The sequence below is a fragment of the Xyrauchen texanus genome, chromosome 18 (assembly GCF_025860055.1).
Source record: "Xyrauchen texanus isolate HMW12.3.18 chromosome 18, RBS_HiC_50CHRs, whole genome shotgun sequence".
NCBI lineage: Eukaryota > Metazoa > Chordata > Actinopteri > Cypriniformes > Catostomidae > Xyrauchen > Xyrauchen texanus.
Genome location: NC_068293.1, coordinates 37,423,171 through 37,443,991, shown reverse-complemented (window position 1 = coordinate 37,443,991; position 20,821 = coordinate 37,423,171). Strand labels below are relative to the sequence as shown.

Sequence of the window (20,821 nt, the reverse complement as noted above, 5' to 3'; positions counted from 1 at the left end):
TTTAGTCCGTCTGTCAGCGGAAGTTTACAACCATTGTGCCACTCTGGGGATTGCACATCCCCGGTATGTGCATCGAGGACCTTGCCAAATTAGATCCCCGGCTGGCTCCCTGAACAACAACCATATTCTGACTATTTGGTCTTCGCACCACTGCTTCCTGATGTGCGCAACAAAGGATAAGCGGACTATTAATCCCAACAATTTCAGTTTAAGACATTAATCTATTTCCACGAACAAAACGGACATCTCGACTATTAAGACGGCTCTTACAAATGCTCGATCGATATCCAACAAGTCCTTCATATTAAATTAGTTTATATTAAACCCCGGTGAACTAATGGCTCTGGGAGATTTACATTTACATTTATGCATTTGGCAGACGCTTTTCTCCAAAGCAATTTACAGTGCAGTTATTACAGGGACAATCCCCCCGGAGCAACCTGGAGTTAAGTGCCTTGCTCAAGGGCCCAACAGTGGCATCTTGGTGGTGCTGGGGCTTGAACCCCTGACCTTCTGGTCAATCACCCTGAGCCTCAACCACTGAGCCACCACTGTTTCCCAGATTTAGCTACTATTTTTAGAGACACTTTTAAATGTAGGACACTACCTGTGAACACATACTCCAGCTTCGAGGTTCAGTTATTGAAGGTTGATGTCTCAAGTCCCATTTTCTGTCCGCTTCTGTACAGACCTCCCAATATCAACAAGGACTTCATTCAACAATTTTCGGACTTTCTCTCTGGACTAGTGTCTCAGGGTGACAGAGTTCTGATTCTTGGGGACTTTAACATACATATATGCTGTCCATCAAAGCCCATGGTAAACAAATTTCTCTCCCTCATTGAATCATTACATTTTGTACAACAAATTACTGGTCCGACCCACATTAAGGGTCATACATTAGATCTGGTATTATATAAATGGAATTACTGTGTCTAATGTTAAGGTTGTGGTCACTGGTGTTTCTGACCATTATTCTATAGTGTTTGATATTGTCTGTCCCCACACTCTTCATATTCTCTCTCAGCCGTTATGCTACTCAAGGTCCATCCATTCGTCCACTGCAAATCTTTTCTCTGAATTTTATCACCAACATTTTATAGATGAAGCTCCAGTTGAGGGAGGGCGACTACAGTCACTAGTGGATGCTTTTAATAAATTCTGCACTTTCACCCTTGATAATGTTGCTCCGCTCAAGTTAAAGAAATTTAAGTGTGTCTCTCAGCCATGGTTAAATGATGTCACTCAAGCTCTTAGACAGAAGTGTAGGAAAGCAGAGCGAATGTGGACAGGAGATAAACTGCAAGTTTCATTTGACACTTTAAGGGAGTGCTTAAATGTTATCAAAGTGCAGTAAAGGAAGCAAAAGCAAATTTTTTCTCTAATATAATTTCTGAAAATGCAAATAGACCAAAAGTTCTGTTTAAGACAATTGATTCAGTTTTAAATCCATCAAGGATTTCTTTTCTGAATGCCACGCAAGATACCTGTGAGGATTTTTTTTACAGTTCTTTATTTGCAAAGTGGAGCAGATTAAATCTGCAATTATGCCTTCACATGTTCATCAGCCACTAATTTTTAGGCGGTCCAGTTAATTGAATGACTTTGAACCTGTCTCAACTGTGCAGGTGTCTGATATAGCTCTGAAGATGAAGCGTTCCAGTTGCAAGCTGGCTGTTTTGACCCAATGTCTTTTTAAAGATGTTTTTTTTTACAACAATTGGTTCCAGAGTGACAGCAATTATAAGCAGTTCATTGGCAAGTGGTGTTGTTCCAAACCGTCCTAAACATGCTATTGTACATCCTCTGCTAAAAAAAACTTTAGATCCAGCAGGTCACAGTAATTATAGACAAATCACAAAACTGCCTTTCATTTACAAGATTTTAGAGAGAGCTGTCTACACACAGCTCTACTCCTACCTAAATAAGTTCAACATCTTCAATCAGGCTTCATATCCCTAAACAGTACTGAATCGGAACTGTTGAGGGTAACTGATGATATTTTCCTTTCCTTGGATTCAGGCTCATGTGGTTTAGTTTTGTTGGATCTCAGTGACGCGTTTGACACTATTGATCATGACAATCTTTTAGATCGTCTGCTGTGTGTGGTTGGCATTCAGGGCATGGCCATTCAGTAGTTTGCCTCCTATTTGAAAGGAAGAAAGTATTCTATTAACTTAGAAAACTTCTCCTCTACATCAGCACCTCTATTATGTGGGGTCCCTCAAGGGTCGATTCTTGGACCATTACTATTCTCCATGTACATGTGCTCACTGGCCTCAATTTTTGGATATGGCATATGGCATGTCATATGGCATGGCATATAATCATTGCTATGCTGACGACACTCAATTTTATTATACAGCATGCTTGGACAAAAAAATCGTCAATAGATAAATTCCTTAAATTGCTTTGCTGATATTAAGTGCTGGCTGGCAGACAGTTTCTTACAGTTAAATGAGAGCAAAATTGAAGTCCTGTTTTTCAGCCCCTTCAAGTATTCTTTACCTAGACTGGTCAACCAGCTAGGTCCGCTGTCGTTAAATGTGCAAGATCATGCAAGGTCACCTTGGAGTGATTTTGGACTCATCACTACTTTTAAATAGACAGATCAGTGCTGTTGTTAAGAGCAGCTTTTTCCATCTGAGATCAATTGCAAAAGAAAAACACTTTCTCTCTAAATCAGATCTAGAAATTGTGATTCACTAGCTAATATCGTCAAGATTAGATTACTGCAACTCACTGTATAGAGACTGCCTCAATCTGCTTGGTCCAGAATGCGGCTGCCAGGCTCCTTACAGAGTCTAGAAAGTTTGACCACATTATTCCAGTATTAGCATCCTTACACTGGCTCCCCATAAAATTAAAAAAATTTAAATTCTGCTCTATGTATATAAAGCTCTATCTGTTCTCGCACCTCAACATCTCTGTGACATTCTTGTCCCTTATTCCCCTACTAGAGCACTTTGGTCAGCTGACCAACTTCTGCTGAAAGTTCCTCGTTGTCGCTACAAATTGAAGGGCGATCGTGCATTTGCTATTGTAGGCCCCAAACTCTGGAACAAACTTCCGCTTCATATCAGGACAGTTCTGACGCTTTACCTTTTTAAATCTGCTTTAAAAACAAATGTTTACTCATTTGATTTTCAATACATTTTAATTATGGATATAAAAATTTAGAATCAGGTATTTATTAGTATTTATTAAAGGGTATAGTATGCATATTATAGTATGTGACTGAAATGTGTCTTGTAAAGCACTTTGGGTAAACTCCTGTTGTTATAAATGTGCTATATAATTAAAGGTTGAGTTGAGAAACCTAACTCTAACCTTATCTTACAAATATTATTCATGGTTTTACTACAGTGACCATAGTATCACAATGGTATTTTGTTGTAAAATCATAGTAACACTAATCACACAATAAAACATGGTTACTATAAACACCACAATACAATGTGGAGACAGGAAACAGAATTGGAAAAAACATGGGCAAAAGGGGAATCGACCCAGTGTTGTCCGCAAGAGAAAAACACATCCACAGCATCTGAATACATGCACCATGCCATTGAAGTGACACTTGGGGGCACAATTTCAGTGTTTCCACCAGACTATTGGAGTTCAAATAGCTGCACTGTGTAGCTTCTTAAACTTACATTTACATTTTACATTTATGCATTTGGCAGACACTTTTATCCAAAGCGACTTACAGTGCAATTATTACAGGGACAATCCCCCCGGAGCAACCTGGAGTTAAGTGCCTTGCTCAAGGACACAATGGTGGTGGCCGTGGGGTTAGAACCTGTGACCTTCTGATTAACAGCCCTGTGCTTTAGCCACTACGCCACCATCACTCACTTAGTGCAGAGAAGATGCTTTTGGTTGCTATTTGCACTTAGTTCAAATAGCCTCTGCCTTAATTATATCAACATGTAATAATCTGCACAACATGGCCACTGTAATTTTAAAATGTATCAGAGAAATATAATAACATTTTTGTCTGGTCACCTTAACTTAGAGAACTAAGATCTAAGAACTAACTGAGAACTGAGAACTAAGGTCACCTCACTGTGTTGCTAGATATAAAGACATTTGCTGGGCAATAGTTGCAAGATCACATGAACAGAATGATTCAAATCAAATCACAGTCTTTTATCTAGACACTGATAGAGCTCTGCTAGATGAAGAGGACGATAATGAGAGGCACATAGCTCTGGCTGGCAAAAAGTGAAAAGAGCACCACAGCTTATAAAGTTCAAGATAAAACCAGAGGCTGCCAAGATGTCTAACAGATGCTGTGAGTCTCCACGGCTGCAGAAAACACAAATGTGTGCAAAGAACTACAATTGGTAGGAGAGATAAGGTGCATAATACCAAAGGGTTCAAGCATTAGTTGTAACATAAAATATATCATAAAACATCTGTAAAAATTTTTTTAAGAAATGCAGTTAACGCATCTGTTCCAAAACCTAGTGAGGAATCTACAGTATGTATAATATACAACACTTCATTCCATCTAATTAAATATTGACTATTCTACCCATTGTTTTTACCATGCTATGCATTTTGTGTGTAGATGGGGGGAAAAATATAGCATTGTTACGTTAACAACATACTAACAACAAACTTCAATTCAATTCAGAAATATTTTAAATGTATATATTAATATATCTTACATAATAAGATTTGTTTCCATGCTATGTAGACACTATACAGTGGCAGCTCAGCTTCTTAAGAGCGTCATTTTGAGAAATTAAGAAAAAAAATAAAAATCGATTGCACAAAATGAGAAATGACAAAGGCTACTTCTAGAAATTATTTTGAAAATCTCCATGCAGTATGTATTTTTTAAATGTGCTTCTGCATTCAGAAAATGATACAACTACAAAAAATAATTCTTCACTTTTTTCTTAAGAAAGTTTGTATCTTTTTTCTTAAGATTGTTCATAAGAAAAAAAACATGACGCATTCAAATTCTCGATTCGTTTTTTCTTAAATATCATTGTAAATAACATCTTAAAGTTAAGATATCCTCACAGTTGTCTTAAATTCTAAAAAGTAATTTGTTTAAATAATTTACTCTGATTTGATCATGTCGAGTCTAAAGTCACAATGGGCTGTTTACATAGAAATGTTATTTTAGACCAAAAAACATTTTTGACTGTTTTGCGTTTCAGTATATTTTTATTTTCAGCTTGTAAACCATGTAAATGTTATCACCATCAAACAATAGATGTTGTTTTGAAGCTTATTAATGTGGTGACCAATCATGCCAATTCAAACGGATGTGCTGCATATAGATCTCTCCGCAATCTTTAGAGTTCATAGAAACATAATTATAACATTAGAAAGAGACTTAATTTTCACCCCCCATCCACATCCCTATCGGAGTTGGCCACAGCAGAGACAGCCTCTGCTAACCTTTTCCATGTACCCGCATCGTACTTTCGGACATGATATTATCATCAAGCTTCCCAAGGAGAACCTTTTCCTTGCTGTAATTTTCTCAGCTCCTGTCTACGGAATTTTTTGTTTCTTTTCATTTCCTCCATGTCAAAATGATGTTATCAAATGGTTAACGTGCAGTGTCATTAAACTAGCACATCTCACACACTTCACATTAAAAAAAAAAATTATTGCAATGTGCTTGCTACTTCAAAAAAAAAAGGTTCATAGATAAATGTACTGTTACGATTTACCAGTGTTGAAGTACTGAATTTGTTGTAGGCTATTAGACAAGGCTGATCAGACAATGTCAAAGGCTTTTTATTCTTAGAGGTTTCATGAATTGTATTTTTATTTATTTTATAATGTTTCTTGAGGTCCACTTACAATGTTAGTGTGATATTTTTCAATAAAAATAGTCATAATTTAGGAATAATTGGTCATTTTTGGGGGCGTGTGTTCTTGAAGACTTCAGTGTAAACGGCCACTGCTGTGATTGGGCAACATCTTTGCATGTGGATAAGTGTAAACGCACGCCCCTGCCATTACAAGTGTGTGGGGTTGTTTTGAAAACTTCGGATGGTTTAAAAAAAAATGACAACAAGAGGAATTCATCCATACATGTTTGAGCCAGAGTCTTATCCCGAATAAAGCCCCTCCACAAACACCACAGATACGGCAGTCTGTGACAGCGTGGCAAGTAATCACTGCAATTTACTTGTCTATTTGTGTAATAGGTATTATTTTTTCTTGTTTAAATACACAATGGTGTGACACAACGGTGTGTATCTTGTTACATAGTTAGGGCATTTTCCAACAGTGAAACATTTCTGTGTTTTACAAAATGCTGAGTAACGCATGACAGTAGCCTACCAAATAGTGTAAATACATGGTGCCATCTCATTTATACTTACTAATCAATATGTAAACGTATACATGATACATTCACCGGTGTTTGTCACACTGTTGTTCGTCATATCATCTTTCATCATATATTCAGTGTAGTGACAAACACATACATTGTTCATTACAATGAGTCAAGTTTTCATAAAAAATTAAAGAGATTGTCTAAATATATTGAGATCAATACTCTTTAGGTGCATCTGTGGCAATTGTGCCATCATGCCAATAGAACAAAAAAAAAAAGATATGCTGCTTCGAGATCCATGTGCATTAAAACTAATACACAAGCGTCTAAAATCACTAGGATCAAATCAAATACTCAATACATATCTAACAGTCTGTAACATACGAAGCAAAACAATTAACATGGATAATCACACTTCTTTGTTGCAACATCACTGTCAGGTCCAATGTAGTTGGCACTGCATCAACTTTTCTGCAAAGCCTGCTTCGAACGGAGTCTTGTTTGTGAAAGAATCATCGGTAAAATGAAGCACGCAAACAAACCGAACAAACACGTTCTTATCAACGCAATCCAGGACTTCATTAAAAATAAACGTCAGCCACTATTTCTTAATGCTGGGATCCTTATGAAGCAAATGCAAGATATCTAGTTTACCACAACATGGCACTGCAACATGTTGACATCTTCGTGTCCATCGTGACACCTCCTGTTGCTCCAAAAATTGATTGTTTATAAAGAGGCTGGCCTGTGCTGATGTAATAACTTGCTATGACATATTAGTGAGGAAGCCATTTTGGCACCTTGGTTTCAATAAAGCCTTTTTTGGACTAACGAAGACGTTTTCCGTTCTGAAATTACAGTAGGTTTTTATAGAGCTATGAACTCTTATTTGTCACGATGTTATGGTAAGTTTGATTTTTCAATTCATGACCCCTTTAAGTAAAATATTAAGATGTTACTTAAGAAACTTCCAAGAACTGCATAGTTTCTTTTTTTTTTTTTTTCTTAAGAACATTTTCGTGAATCCGGCCCCTGGCCTCAAGAGGCACACTAGCAACTGACGCTAGAGGCTGTAGCCTTTTGCCTCCTTGTTAGCGAACCTGCCTTCCCATGTCGGCTGACGCTGGTTCGAATCCCTCTAGGAGCCGGTCGAGCAGGACTGGTTACACAAAGTCAATAACACCCAAGCTATCACGTCTCTTACAACATTTAATTAGAGTATGACAGAATGAAAAAAAAAAGAGATAACAAAAACAAAATATGACGAACAAAAATTTTGCAGTCATGGGTCCTTTTCATCCTCTGCTCTCATTTAGTATCTTTCAAACACCATCAGAAATGCAGACCTTGTGAGGAAATATTTATTTAACCTCGATACTGGAAGAGAGAAAAGAAACTCTCTCTCCTACTGTCATTCCATAGGCAATAAGTGATCTGATTTTCTGACAGCACACAACCTGTGTCAAAAGGTGGTAAAATGCCATGCAGTACTAAACACTGAGGCGTTGAGAAAACAGCCCAGTAACAGGCTGATTGCTGTCTGATAATAGGTGTCAAATGCACAGGACTCTTGTTGTTCAACCAATTATATTGATGGACTATTTAGAACATTCCAGGATATGGTGTATCCTACACTTAAAAGCATTGGTGAAGATCTTTTTTCATTTAAAGTATTAAATCACTCAAACATGGAAATTCTGTCATTATTTGCTCACCCCAATGGAATTCCAAACCTACATGCTGTAATTTCTTCCACTGAACACAAAAACAACAACAACAAAAAAACAACATTTGTTGTATGTTGGTGGTGACCACATCTACATAGCTCCAAAAAAGCATCATAAAAGTAGCCCATACAACTTTTGTGCAATATTCCAAGTCTTCTGAAACCATTCGATATCTTCGTGTGAGCGAACAGACCGTCAGTAAAGTTCTTCACTGAATATCATCCCCTTGTCTAAATTAATTTTATTCTAAAGCTACATCGAATGTTTTAGTGAATAATGACTGAATCTTTTCCTCAAAGTCTTGGAATACAGCACACAATTCAAATTTTTTTATTGTATTTTTTTTGGAGCTGGACAGTGATTATTATGAAATGTTGTTGAATGAAAAAAAAAGAGCTGCATGAAGATTCTTTGAATGCCTTCTTTTGTTTTTTGCCAAAAAAAAATAAATAAATAACTTCAGGTTTGAAGCATCACAAGGGAGAGTAAATAAATCCTAAAACCCTTGAGAGATGCTGCAAGATTTGTCTACTTCTCAAAAGGTCAACAATGTCAACATGATCACTCTTGAAAATTATAATATCGATTACACCATTCAAACATTTTTATTTGTATTTTTTTAGAATCAGCATTTTAGCACACAGTGAGATATACCTAAATATGTACATAAAATATATACATTTTGGACTGTTCTCATCCAAAATTAACTGGATCGCTTCAGGTGACATTGATTACATTGACATTGACACTGTAGTCTTTTAAAGTTGCCTTTTTCCTGCCATTTTGAGCTTCAAAATGTTACACACATCTGAGATGGCATGGGGGTGAGTAAATGATGAGACAATGTTCATTTTTGTGTGAACCAACTCTTAAAGTGATTAAGGACCCCCACAGAGTGAAACGTGACAGATCTGCTAAAACTCTTGAGGGGAGCTGCAGGATTTGCGTGCTAATTTCCAGAAGGCCAGAAACTACGAGAAAAGGAGTATTCACACAGTGCATAAACACTATAATTATGCATTGTGTTCTTGCCTATTGTGCATTTTTCTTCTTTAATTATAACATAGTTCTTAAAAGCAGATCCAAAATTTGGATGAGCAGACACAAGCTTTGGAGTGGGTTAAAGATAATCAGTGAATAACAACTTCAGAATCCATGCATTAGTTCTGTGTTAGGAACAGACTGATATTGAAGACAATTCTTCAAAAACCTCTCCTTATATGTTCCACAGAAAAATGTGTGAATAATGACATTTGGATTTTGCAATAATATAATGCAATTTTGGATTCCCAAAATAATTAAAAAGAAAAGAAACACTGGTTGAAAAACAGGATATTATATGCATATTATATTTGTTATGCTAGTTGTGTTAGCTAGATTTGAACTGCTCCAACATTCCAACTAAACAGTTCCTGCATTGCTAGTGTGCATTTAAAGGGATAGTACACACAAAAATGAAAATTCTCTCATCATTTACTCATGCCATTCCAGATGTGTATGACTTTCTTCTGCTGAATAAATTCGAATATTTTCAGAAGTATTTCTCAGCTCTGTAGGTCCATACAATATAAGTAAATGGCTGTCAAAATTCTGAAGCTCCAAAATCCACATAAGGGCAATATAAAAGTAGGCTACTCCAGACAACTCTGGTATATAAATCCATATATTCTGAAGTGATTTGACAGGTAAATGGTAAATGGTCTGCAATTATATAGCACCTTTTTAACCTTAACGGTATTCAAATCGCTTTATACTGTGACTCATTCAACCATTCACACACACATTCATACACCAATAGCGGCAGAGCTCAGTGTCTTGCCCAAGGACACTTCGGCATGTGGAGTCATGTGGGCCGGGATTTGAACCACCAACCCTGCGTTTAGTGGCCGACCTGCTCTACCAACTGAGTCTTACTTTCACTTTCTCATCCTTCTTGCATATCACCCCTAATGGGCAGGGAGGAGAATTTGACAATAAATTACTGAAATATTGATCTGTTTCTCAACCACACCTATCATATTGCATCTGAACACATGGATTACTTTTATGCTCCCTATATGTGGATTTTGGAGTTTAAAAATCGGCACACATTCACTTGCATTCTGAGGACCAACAGGGATGAAATATTCCTCTAAAAATACTCATTTGTGTTCTGCAGAAGAAAGTCATACACATCTGAGATGGCATGAGGGTGAGTAAAAGATTAGATCATTTTTATTTTTGGGTGAACTATCCTCAAGGGACAGTTCACCCAAAAATGAAAATTCAGTCATCATTTACTCACCCTCTTGTTTATCCAAACCTGTATGACTTTCTTTCCTCCATGGAGCAAAAAAGAGACAACAGACCAAATGACACCCTCAATCACCATTTGCTTCCATTGCATCTTTATTTTTCCATACAATGAAATTGAATGGTGACTGAGGCTGTCATTATTACGGAGTTAGGGACTGCACTAATGAGGATAGTTCCTAACGTTCTTTCTAGCATCTCCTTTTGTGTTCCACAGAAGACAAAGTCATACTGGTTTGAAACTATTTGATGGTGAGTAAATGACAATTTTCATTTTTTTTTAAAACTATCCCTTTTAAGCTCACATAATTCACACATCATTTATTTTTTTTTAACTTCAACTTGACCTTAATCAAACACTAAAATGGCGTGTTTGCTTATGCAAAAGGTTCAATTTAAAAAGGCACTTTCAAAAATGTAAATTAGAACCCCTCTGGCAACAAGTGTGCATCTCAGCAAAATCAGCGGTGCTTTTATAGATCCTGGCCTTTTATTGTAAGCGTGACATCAGACGTGATAATGGATTTACTGGTTTTTAAAAATTATGTGGCACTGAATAGGCACTCAGGTAAAATCACAGTGCCATGTGAATTATGCAGAGTCAGGTTAAGAGAGGTGTTAAAATGATTGAAAATGTAATGTTCTTCTAGAGATACCTGAACTTGTTTGCTAAAAATGTGAATTGTTCCATTTTAGGAAACAGTTTCATGTATTGAAAAGCACCTGCCTTAAGACATCTATCTGTATGGACACAGTGAAGATGCTGTAAAATGATTAAATAGGATAGAAATTAGCCTATGACTCGAAACAGTCTAAATCAATACATAACATAAAATTGGAAGCTGCCATGCATCACAATAATGGCATCTAAGGTGCACCCATCATCTCTATAATGCATTAAAACAGTGAAGGTAAATTACTGTGTTGACGTCTCAAGACCGGGCATCAACAGCTGAATAAAATTGGTGCAAATCCTGTTCCACTAGTGTTGTCAATGGTGACAAGCCTTGTAATGAAGAAAAATAAATCCCATTGGGTTTAATGAAAATTATTTTATGGATCTAGCTGGGGAACGACTTGGCACATACTGATTAGGGCAACCACAAAAACAATGTTATATCAAATTAATTATTCTTAAAATCCAAGGGATTTGCTTAAAACATTTAGAGGTCTTGGAATTGCAATGGGAATGATTCTGCCAATTAAAAATAATAAATAGTAGGCTAGTTAATGTGACCGCAGACAGGCATTGGATGGTAAAAACATATAATCTGTTAATCCAGTTGTTTCATAAACTTTAAGGATTAATTCACTTCGAAATTAAAAAATATATCATCATTTACTCACCTTCATGTATAATACGTGAAACACAAAAGGAGATTTTTGGGAGAATGTTTGGGACTGACAGCCTTAGTCACCATTCATTTTCAGTGTATGGAAAAAAAGATGCATGTATGTAAATAGTGACTCAGGGAACATAAAACAATTATGTTGGCACAACATGAGGGTGAGTAAATGACAGAATTTTCATTTTTGGATGACCTATCCCTTACATTTAAAAACTCCAGTTGTTTTTAAATGGCAAATAATAAATACTGCTATTAGTAAAAAAAAAAGGGAACCATTGTATTTTTATTCATAGCAATAAGGCCAAACGCAGACTCTTGGTGAAGTCTTAGTTGCTCTTTGGGAAATGTCAGCAAAACATCACTTGTCAATTTAGGTGGAAAGTACATGGAAGAAAGGTTTACAAACAAGTGCTCTCATTTAATTCACTCCAACACACCACACCAGAGTAACACGTAAAAGCACAGAGTGGAAGTGTATGTATGTTTCAGAATTTAAAGTTTTTAAACACAGTATTTTAAAGGGACAAATGGCTGCAGAATAAGCAGTCCCTGGTGGTAAGTATAATTAATGAACCTCCAAACAGTGGTGCATCTATAGCCTCCGATGTAATACGATTTTCCTCCCTTGAGCAATGTCTTATGGCCTCCAAAAGGTCAGAGGTACAACTAAGTGCTGGAAGTCAGGAAATTCAAAACTCGATAGTCATTTGGTGAGAGCCAAAACAAAATTAGAGCACTTCTGTGGCCATAATGATCACCAGAGTATAAATGCATCCAGTTTTTCCTCAGGGGTGCATTTCCTCTGAGGTCTTTATATGTAACAACATTATTAAGACATGATGGATTTATAGAAAAAAATGCTGTGAAAACAAATGTGTCACAGAGTCTGTAATTTCCAATGTTCAGTGGAAAATCTTAATGGGTCGAGTAAATCGAAATGAAAAAATTAAAGGGTGAGTTAATCCAATTTTCTAAAAATACAAGCGAAAAGCTACAACCACACATTTAAAGGGATAGTTAACCCAATGTGAAATGAAAATGTTTATTTACTCAACCTTCTGGCATCCCAGATGTGTATGACTTTCTTTCTTCTGCAGAACACAAATGAAGATTTTTAGAAGAATATTTCAGCTCTGTAGCTCCATACAATGCAAGTAAATGGGTGCCAATATTTTGAAGCTCCAAAATCTACATTAAGGCAGCATAAAACGAATCAATTTGACACCAATAGTTAAATCCATGTGTTCAGACATGATATGAGAGGTGTGGGTGAGAAACAGATCAATATTTAAGTCATTTTTTATCATAAATTCTCCTCCCTGCCCAGTAGGGGATGATATACATGGAGACTGTGAATAACCAAAAACAGAAGAATGTGAAAGTGAATTTAAAGTGGAGATTGACGGAGCAGAGAGAATTTATATATAAAAAAATATATATATATTGATCTGTTTCTCACCCACACCTATTATATCGCTTCAGAAGAGATTGATTTAACCACCAGAGTCATCTGGATTACTTTTATCTTGCCCTTATTTGGATTTAGGTGCTTACAAATTTTGGTACCCATTCACTTGCATTGTATGGACCTACAGAGCTGAGGAATACTTCTAAAAATCTTAATTTGTGTTCAGCAGAAGAACGTCATACACATCTGGGATGGCATGAGGGTGAGTAAATGATGAGAGAATTTTCATTTTTGGGTGAACTATCACTTTAATGTTAACTAGGATGACCGTTTCCGCAAGCTTGCACTTCTAACATTTTGTAATCCTATTCTGGATTAAAAGTCATTGTAGTTGTAAAAAAGAATGATGGAGTAAAAAATGCATGACAGTCCACTCATGACAGTGCCATTATATTCAAACAATTCACTGTCTGTACCAGTAATGAGGTCATTGGATGTTTGCCTAATTTTTCCAATGCACGCTCTCATTCGCAATTATCTAGAGATTCAGGGTTTTTCCTGTGTCAAAAATGGTCTTTGGTGGTGGCTGATATACACAGTCTTCATTCACAAATGAAGTTAGTTTACAGTAGAATTTCAATTAATTCATATTTTCCGAAATTATGTGCAGTTAGTTGCGTTTCTTTCTTTTTTCTTTTTTTACATTGGATAGTTAGTGCTATTTTGATCATCTAAGCATTTGTAAACTTTTGAGTTCTACTGTTTATATTTATTTGTATTTTAACTAGGCCAAAATTCTACACAAGTATGTGAACGCATTAGCTTATCTATGCAAGTTTCAATGTGTCAGACTGCAATTCATAAAATAAGTATCCATTGCATTGTAAACAGACATAGTGTTAACTGTCCGTTCTACAGTTAATTATCTCTTTAAAGTGAACTACTGTCTTGTATATGCTAAGACTATATGCACACAGAGAATATTTTTCTTATTAATTGATAAAATCAAGTGTAGTTACATCATGAATAGCAGTGGGTTTGACAAGTTGAATACTCAAGTACGATATTACTGCTAAAAGCATCTGCTAAGCATTACATCATGAAAGAGAGGGAAGGAGAGGAGAAGAGTGCCCAATAGATAATCATTTGTGATGCAATTACAATGTTGTTGTTTTATATTATAAGATGTGTTAGGCCAGTTAACAGATCTTTAATTTGATCCTTTTTCTCATGGTTTTTAATATGCCACTCTGACTGCAAGGCTTATGTTTGTGTTTATGCAGTAGTGGTGGTTACAAAGTTTAAGGCTGCTCTGAGGTGGGTTAGAACAGGCTTAATTTAGACTGCTTTTATGCTGCATTGCGTCTTTACACAGAATTTTAAGCAGGCACACAGCAGGATTAACTTGGCTGTGTAAAGTTGCATTTAGACTTAAGCTAAGTTAGACAGTGAGTGAGTGAAATCATAAAATCATTGAAAATTAACAGCAGGCACACTTCTATAACTTTGTCCCATTATTGAGCAAATTAAAAAAAAAATAAAAAAGGGCTTTCAAGTATAAAACATATACAGTACTTGTCACCTCTTTCATTAAATGTATATAAAAATCAATATCTCTTGAAGAATGATCGAAATCAGGCATTTGTAATTTAAAGGTGCTTTGGAGTCTTATTCAAACATTAAAATTTTTATAAAATGTGTGTGTATGTATAATATATATATATTAAATAAACATGCATTTGTCAGCAATCCAATCAATAGCAAAACATTTTAAATGTTTCAGGCTGAAAGGAAACACATAAAAGGACAAGTACATCTCTGGATAATATGTTCCACCATCACACCAACAAAACACTATACTGTGGCTTATGTAAGTGTACACACACACACACACACACACACACACACACACACACACACACACACACATTCACATGTGGGAAAATCAAACAGATCAGAACCATTATATTGCTAAAGTGGGCTCAAAATATGATGACATTTTTTTCCCCACACAGTTTCCACATCCTATATGCTTTATTTCTGTTTATTATTCAAAAGCAAGGATAACTGCATGTTTATGATTGTGTGTGGTTGGATGTGGGGTGTAACTGCATGTTATGCTATCATTATCCTACTTTAAATTTGGAAATTTGAAATAAAAGTTCTAAATATGTACTGTGTACAAACTGATATTCGTGTCCTTAAAAAACATATAAAACAGTGAATTTCAAGCTATTAAAAGCACATGCGGTTGGGGGTTGTAGTTCAAAAGCCTTGCAGCAATTTTTCTTCCGCTCATTAAACACACTGACCAAATAAATATATTAAAAAGTCACACATCAACACCTCTTGATGAACAAATGACTGAGACAGAGAATGCATGGCAGGAGGAATTCTCTGAAGCCCAATATTTGCAGAATATCAGATATGTTTGCAACGGTCGAGGACTTTCTAAGATTCAGTGATTGGTTTGCTTTTCTCAAGACTGTCCTGTAAATCTGCAGGCTCTTACAAAAGGAAAAGGCATTGTAATGCAGATTACAGACTGGAAATGTCCTCGAAAGGTATCCACAGACAGACTGTGCCAGTACTTCCCAGGGGTGCCACATGGCCAAACACAGGGATTTCAACTAATGAGAAGCTGAACTAAACACAGGGCATCAAACCATTCCAAGCTATAGAAAACAAAACCGTGTATCGGTGGGTTGGTTGGTGGGTGGATGGATGGATGGAACCCAGTTTTAAACCAATGGTCCATTGCATCAATACTAGCTTACTTGACAACCGCGACATAGTAGCCTATCAATCTGGACGTAAACACAAGATATGTACAGTGTCTGACGCGCCAGTTCCCTTTTTCCCCGGCATTTGAACCAATGAAACGCTCTCATAACATCTCAAACAACATCTACAACCACTTGTTAATATTTCTTCAACCTCAAAGAAGAAGAGCAGAGAGACTTCCCGCATGGCATTCTTGCATCCATGATGGCAAAATAATGAACCTGCTCGTGCATCTTCCATCGTTACGAAACATACATTGACAGTTCATTTCAATAAACAAATCCTAAAAACTGTTTAGGGAATCTAACAAGCAGAAATGAAAAATAAATTGCAGAAACTTTTATACAAGGACGCACTCACTTTTCAGGGCTTGAAGTTTCTTTTCCACAGGGAAGAGATTTACAGAAACAATCCACGATTTTCTCAGTCTTGACTCAAAGCGTTAACGTTCCGAGCGCTCCTATCGAAACAACAGGAATCCTTTGCCCGTCCTGAGCAGTGGACTGTCTTCCACACACTCACTCTCTCATAATCCACACACACAAACGCCACTGGAAAAGTTTAGTGACGTCAGCCCACTCCGTCAAATGCCACCGCAGGAGTCGCGCCAACCAGCTGGAGGTTTAAAGGGCCAGACGGGGGTGATGCGTGCGCCAAGAATGGAAGTCCGCTATAAATTAAATGCAAAGAGTCAAACTCAAACAAACTAACTAACTGACAATGTCTTACTGCTACATTTCTTAGATACTGTATAAATATATGTGGTAATTTGCACTTTTAATTCATAACAGACACGATTTTATTATTTATTTTTGACCAATAATAGGCTATTTAAAAATATATTATAAACAAATGTATAAAGTTAATAAAAATAAATGCAATATTACTCTTTGCAGAAACCAACTACATAAATATAAATGTCAAATATATACATAAATATAAACATGTTATGTTCCACTTCTCTATGCCAAGAACAGAAAACGGAGACTCTAGTGGGCCTACCATTATCAGCAGAAATCGAGATTTGTCAGACCAGGCGATGTTTTTCCAAACGTCTACTATTCAGTTTTGGTTAGCCTGCCCACTGCAGCCTCAGTTTCCTGTTCTAAGCTGACAGTAGTACCTGGAGGTGTCTTTTGTGCTGTAGCCCATCCACCTCAAAGCGCTTCTCTACAGTACATAGCACTGTTGTAACGCATGTTTATTTGGGTTACTGTCACCTTCCTGTCAGCTTGGATCAGTCTGGCCATTCTCCTCTGACCTCTGTCATTAACAAGCCATTTGCACCCATAGAACTGCTGCTCACTGGATGTTTTTGTTTTTCACACCATTCCCTTTACACTCTAGAGACTGTTGTGCATGCAAATCCCCGGAGATCAGCAGTTACAGAAATACTCAAAATACATCTGGCATCAAAAATCATGCCACATTCTGGAATATATATATATATATATATATATATATATATATATATATATATATATATATATATATATATATATTTATTTATACATGATATGTATTGATGACATCCACCAAATTCAGATTTAGCTACAACCTGAGGACAAATTTGCCCCCAAACTAAAGTTAAGCACAGTCAATTGCACATTAACAAACTATCAATTATAGTTCAAATGTATTTTCTTTTACAAAACATGTAGTTTTTTTTAAAGATATGCAACTAATTGTATATTTGACCCACATATGTAGTCATAAAATGTAACTGTTCATTTGGTCTTTGGGTTGCAAGTTAATAAGCAGTTCAACGGTTATATGTGACACTTTCAAAATGATAGGCCTGCACATAGACAGATCCATCATCATTACAAAATGGCCATCGGTACTATAAAAAGGCCTCCCATCATCTGCCATTGAAAAGCTGATGTGTGACATGCTCAGGTGGGAGACATAGAATCCAGGGAGAATAAGAATGAGTGCCACAGCATCACAAAAGGAGCTTTCACAAAGAGATCACACTGATTTTTTAGCTAAGTTGAAGCCAAGCGGTGCAGGGACAAAGAGTAAGGAAGGTTTAAGACATTTGTTTTGGCTGGCTATGAGTGAACATAAAACGCTTGAGCTGTAGATTAATTAATATCATTTTAAAAATGTACAAGAGAAACTCTGATTTAATCACACTGATTACAATATTCAGAGGTAAACCTTTGAAATATGATTCTCTGAGCACCAAAATGACAAAACGTGTATGTAATCACTGTCCTTTTCAAGTGAAATGAATAAGATTGTCCTCAGAAACTTAAAAATGAATGAATCTATATGAAATAAAATGAAAAGAAAATAATAACAACATTGAAACATCATCTTTAATTGCATATCACACATCTCACAGTTCATTGTGTACATACTTCCCTGTCTACTATATCCTTTTAATATAGGAGGTATATCATATAAGGAATGAACTTGAATGATGAAGGAAGCATCAACTGTACTGTAAAGTATGTCCTATGTGCAGAGTCATGACTAACATCACAATCAAGAGAGCTGGTATACAGAGATCCCATCTAAGAATCTGAAAGCTATCAGACTCAGTCATTTTATACAATAAGCCTTTTTAAAGATAATTCACTCTCTCTAATGAAGACGCTTATACATAGCCTAGTTATCTAGCTGCAAGCCATGAAATACTTTCCTTCAGAGATACTTTCTTTTTATAGTCCTTTAGATAATCCTAAGAACAAAAGCTTTACAGAGGTAAAGAATTATAATAAAATAGGCTAAATTTACACCACTAAGCGCATGTGAATGTAAGGATTTGAATGCAAAGAATATGCATTAATGCGCTTGAATTCATGGAGCACCAGAATTTTCATGCATGGCCTCCACCCATAAACTTGGCTGTGTAAAGATGCATTTAGTTACACCCCCACTGACCATGGCCCTGGCTAAAACTGGTGTTTTGAGGAGATTTGGAGTGCATGCTTGGATGAATATAAAACAATGGAACAAAATACTGTATAGATTTTCAGGACAACTAAGGATTAAAGTGGGCATTAATCCATTCATAGAAAATTGAATACTATAATCTATATTTATGCAGCACTTATGAACTCAAAGCCTTATCACAGTATATAAAAGGCTTAAAATGTGTGCTTGGACTTTCTTGACTGGAATGAATACTTTGAAAACTGCTTGCTGGCCAGACGTCCTGAATGCACCTCTAAATCAAGATTCATAATCATTTTCAGTCTCCTATCTTTTCATGAACTCGCTAAGATCTGACAAACAGAAGTAAACATTGACAGTTATTCACTGCAATGAAAGCTATGCAGGCACCTCAAACAACCTCTTTTCAACCAACCTTTCAAACAAACTTTTTTTTTTTCAATTTAGCCCATCTTTTGATGCAGGAGGATTCTTTTCAATCAATCATTAAACATACAATTTTGTGCTATTTGGAAATGGAGAACAATTAATCTATTCAAAGCAACTAATTTAACAATCCTTTGTTCAAAACTCATTGTTCCCAATCCTGTCAGTATTTACAAAATGGGCCAGATCTAAAATGAAATATTGTGAATAGCAAATGAAGAGAGACAGAAACTAAAGATTTTAGTGAGCATATCAGTACTCAAAGTAATCTCTGCACATTTTGGCTCAAATGTGCGAATATTCCTTGTGCATTAGAGAGCCTTTAATCAAACACGAGTGATTAAATAAGCAATAATGAAGTAAATACTATGTTGGTAATTATTTAAAAGACCCTGTTTGCTGCAACAAGTTCAGTAAGTGCCCAGGGCCCTTCAACCACTTGGGGGCCCCAAACAGTAGTAGTTTTTGTGCATTCTGAATGGGACTTTTGTCCTTTTGTTTGTCTGTGCTTGTCGTTTTTTGGAGCAATTTGCAGCATAATTAAAAAATTATACCATGATAAGGAAATTTGTGCCGGAAATGAGGAAGTGCAGATAATCTTCAAAGGAGGATTTATTTATTTATATTTTTTGTACACAATTGCATTATTCCATAGTTGAGTAGGCATAAGATTTCATAAGCAATTAAAGCCATATAAAGTCCAAGGTCCACAAAGATTAACAGCAGGCCCACCCAATCTGAAAATATGGTTTGGAAATTAGAATAAATAAATAAACTGCATTTGTTGCATGCAAATAATCACAGCAAAAATGCACACAGTGCATCGTATTTCTGTTCATCATAGGCTGTCTAATATGTTTTCCTATTTGAAATAATACATACTAAACTGCATATATAAAGAATACATGGGTGATTCTCAGATTACAGGCATATTTCTGTCCCTGGGATGTATTTCTGGGAAAAACATATTTCAAACAATTATTTAAAATGTTCATAGTCAGTTTAGACAAAGACAGATCTAGACTTTTTTTTACTGTGTCTCAAGATGATTATTCTAGTAAATTAAATTGTGTATTTTACGGTATAAAGTGCATGTTTTGGTGCTGTCCCCAACCCTGAGTTTCAAATATCATGCCATATTTAAATAAATAAATTCCCAAAAAATATTTTGAAGTTTTATTGTATTTTTATTAAACATTGTTTAAGATAGCATATTATTAGCTCATTTAAGTGTACATCTGGATTTCATTCTTTATTTACACCTGTTCCTTAATGTATCCGTCATTACCAACATAATCTACATAATGCACTGAAATAATTTTTTTTCAACATTAAGTTTACTTGGTAGCCATGGTAACTTGAGATCCTAGTGGAGCACATGTCTGTCAAGAAAGAAGTCTGGTGTTTTGATGTCCACTTATTACGTGACATCACCAAACAAGTTATAAATTTAAATTATTTTGATTACTTTGAACTTCTTTTCTATTTAATTTACTCTACATGCTGCTATCCAGCTAGACTTGCCTGTCTAGATGGATTCCTGTTCAGTTTCAGAACTGTATTTTTCAAATTGAAATTGGAAAGATAATTAGTGAGCCAAATGGGTTGTTTATCATGA

At 36.0% G+C, this 20,821-nt stretch overlaps 1 protein-coding gene across 1 annotated transcript in view; it reads right to left on the bottom strand.

Annotated features, from left to right (window-relative positions):
- The window catches only part of LOC127658682 (PTB domain-containing engulfment adapter protein 1), an 81,745-nt gene extending 65,319 nt beyond the window's left edge, over positions 1 to 16,426 (bottom strand). Inside the window, exon 1 of the mRNA XM_052148107.1 lies at positions 16,234 to 16,426. The gene's annotated coding sequence lies outside the window, so the exon portion shown is untranslated. The remainder of the gene's footprint in view (positions 1 to 16,233) is intronic.
- Between the last annotated feature and the right edge of the window lie 4,395 nt (positions 16,427 to 20,821).